Raw genomic sequence first — 3,079 nt, 5'->3', positions numbered from 1 at the left:
AGCAGGCTTTTTGTCTCTATTCCCATTCTACTTTTGAGTTGCCATGTCTGAATGGTGATGTGTCCCTTGCCCAGCCCTTCCAAATAGAATTTCTGTAAAAATTAGGGTGTTGGATGAAGACTGGAGGAACCCAGATTCAAACCTTAGCCATCAAAATTTACTGGGTGACTATGGACCAATGACTTTCTCTCAGTCCAACTTACCACTTCACAGGGCTGTTGTTTTAGAGAGAATATAGAGGAGAAAGTAGTATCTATGCTGCCCTGAGAGATGGGATATACCACAACAAATACCAATACAGGTAATCCTCGACTTACAACAGTTCAACAGCACTGAAAAAAGTGAATTATGACTATTTTTCTTACTTACAACCATTGCAGCATCCCCTTAGTCATGTGAGCCAAATTCGGATGCTTTGCAACTGGTTCATATTTAATGACGGTTGCTGTGTCCCAGGGTCATGTGATCAGCTTTTGCGAGCTTCTGACAATGGGGAAGCCAAATTCACTTAACAACCGTGTTACTAACTTAACAACTGCAGTGATTCACTTAACAATTGTGGCAAGAAAGGTTGTAAAATGGGACAAAACTCACTTAACAAATGTTTCACTTAGCAACATAAATTTTGGGCTAAATACTTATAGGTCAAGGACTACCTGTATATGAGACTGTGCAGCTTTATCAGTAATCTTACAAACCTTGTAACATCGGTCCTTTAAAAAAAATGTGCCACCTTTTGTTTTGAAAAAAACAAGTATACTTCTCCCCCTTCCATCTTTTCTTCTTTTAACAGGATACTATCTTGATAAATTGTACAAGATGAGGACTTGATGCCAGGATGCATTTTTACGTGAATCAATGCAGACCAAGCACAATGGGATGTACGTTTAGGTAGAAACACAGGATTATTTTATAAGATAAATTCTTTAACTATCTTTCTAGTAATAAATCTCAAGGGGTTAAAGTAAGCAAAATATATTCAAAGGGGCATGAGAAATATGAGTATACATGCACACTGAAGAGCCTGAAAAAATATAAAACATTTTTTTCAAAAAGGAGGAAAATTCAGCCGAGCAATGGAAAGTAAAGAACTAGGGGAAAGTAAAAACTGGGTTCACATATTCTCTTAATTATATATATATAATTTGTGTTAACTTTTACATAGATAAAGGCAAATATTAAAATGCATAAAGAAAAATATAAACAATATAATAAGAAAAAGAGGGAAAAGGAAATGTGCAGAAATCAATACAGTAAAAGAAAGAGATAATTAAAAAAACAAAACCAGAAAAAATATATGGCTTCCATCCTTTTCAGAAGTTACTGTACAAACCTACTTATTATCCTTCTTCCCACTTTCATATTATAAAAATTGCTTCAGCGCTTTAATCCTTTTTCAGTCATTTAATCTACAAATCATCATTCACTCTTTTCCATTTTCAGTCCATAAAAGTTTCCTGGCCTTTATGAAAGTACTTATTGCTTTGTCTTTGACTAGTCATGTCAGTTTTACCATTTCTGCCATCTTCACCAACCATTCCTCCATTGTGGATATTTCAGTATTTCTCCATCATTGTGCATATAATAATAACTTTCCTGCAATTATCATACTGTCCTAAGTCTCAAATAAAGAAACTGCATCTTGTTCTTTAATGTTAGGTGTGAACTCAGCCAAGATTTCCCCCCAAATCACAAGGCTGGCATTGTAACAATCTAGCTTCTTGACAGCACCAGAAAAGGTCACAACAGTAAATTAAAGGAGAAGCCTGAAGTTTCTTAATTGCTGCTGTAAAATCAGTCTGTGTTTTGATCTCCCTCTTTCATACTTTGCGTCACTGATGAATACAGATAGTCGTGGATTTATGACCACAATTGTGTCCAACATTTCCGTTGCTAAGAAGGGAGTTGTTAAATGAGCTGTGGCCCATTTTACAACCTTTCTCACCACAGTTATTAATCACTGCAATTGCCAAAGTGAATCATATGTTGTGAAGTGAATCTGGCTTCCCCCATTAACTTTGCTTGTCAGAATCCAACTTGGAAGGTCACAAATGGTGATCACAGGACCCCAGGCCTGGCCACTGTCCTAAACAATGTCAGTTGCCAAGCACTCAAATTTTGATCACGTGACCATGGGGATGCTGCAATGATCGAAGCTTGAGAACTGGTTAGGAGTTACTTTTTTCAGTGTTGTTGTAACATTCACTAAATGATCACTAAACAAATGTTTGTAATGAAAAATGAGCAACCTTAGCCTACATTGCAGAGGTGTTGTAAATAAAACAGGAGGGAGAAATGTTCAAGTTTGCTGGAGAACGGTGGAATATAAATTTGGTATTTTCGGCACAATTTACCACAAGGTGTACATGCAGCCTAATTTAATGGAGTATTCATTCATTTACTCAGACATGTGTTTCAGTTGCTTTTATTTGAATGGAAATATATATTTATAAGGTCTGTTCCCAGATGCTCAATCTTTTCTTGGAGGACTAATATTTGGGGGACTGCACTGGATGGAACAGCCCCTTTCTCACTTTCTCTTCTTACTCAGTGTTAATAGAGTAGAGTAGAGTAGAGTAGAGTAGAGTAGAGTAGAGTAGAGTAGAGTAGAGTAGAGTAGAGTAGAGTAGAATCTGGAGGGGACCTTGGAGATCTCCTAGTCCAGCTCCCTGCTCAAGCAGGAGAACCTATACCATCTCAAACAGGTGAATGTCTAGTCTCTTCTTAAAAATCTCCAGTGATGGAGCACCCACGATTTCTGGGGGTAAGCTGTTCCACTGGTTGATTGTCCTCACTATCAGGAAGTTCCTCCTTAAAAAGAAACCCTTATAGACTGTACAATGTCCAAATATTGTACTATAGTTTGATTTTTGTGCATTGTAGAACTCAGATGAGTAAATACAGCAATACAGTGAAATCATGGATTGCTGCAGTATGTGAAGCCAGCCATTATTCTTATTCTCTCTACCAGAGTGCAGTGATTGCATTTGGCCATCACTTCACATCCTCCACAAATATTCTCAAAGCCCCTCTAAGAGTTAACGCCAATTGCCAAAGTGTTAGACTATAGTATTTCTCA

Source organism: Protobothrops mucrosquamatus, unplaced genomic scaffold (genome assembly GCF_001527695.2).
Source record: "Protobothrops mucrosquamatus isolate PMUCROS unplaced genomic scaffold, P.Mucros_1.0 scaffold1012, whole genome shotgun sequence".
NCBI classification, from domain to species: Eukaryota; Metazoa; Chordata; class Lepidosauria; order Squamata; family Viperidae; genus Protobothrops; species Protobothrops mucrosquamatus.
This window is presented reverse-complemented; position numbering follows the sequence as displayed.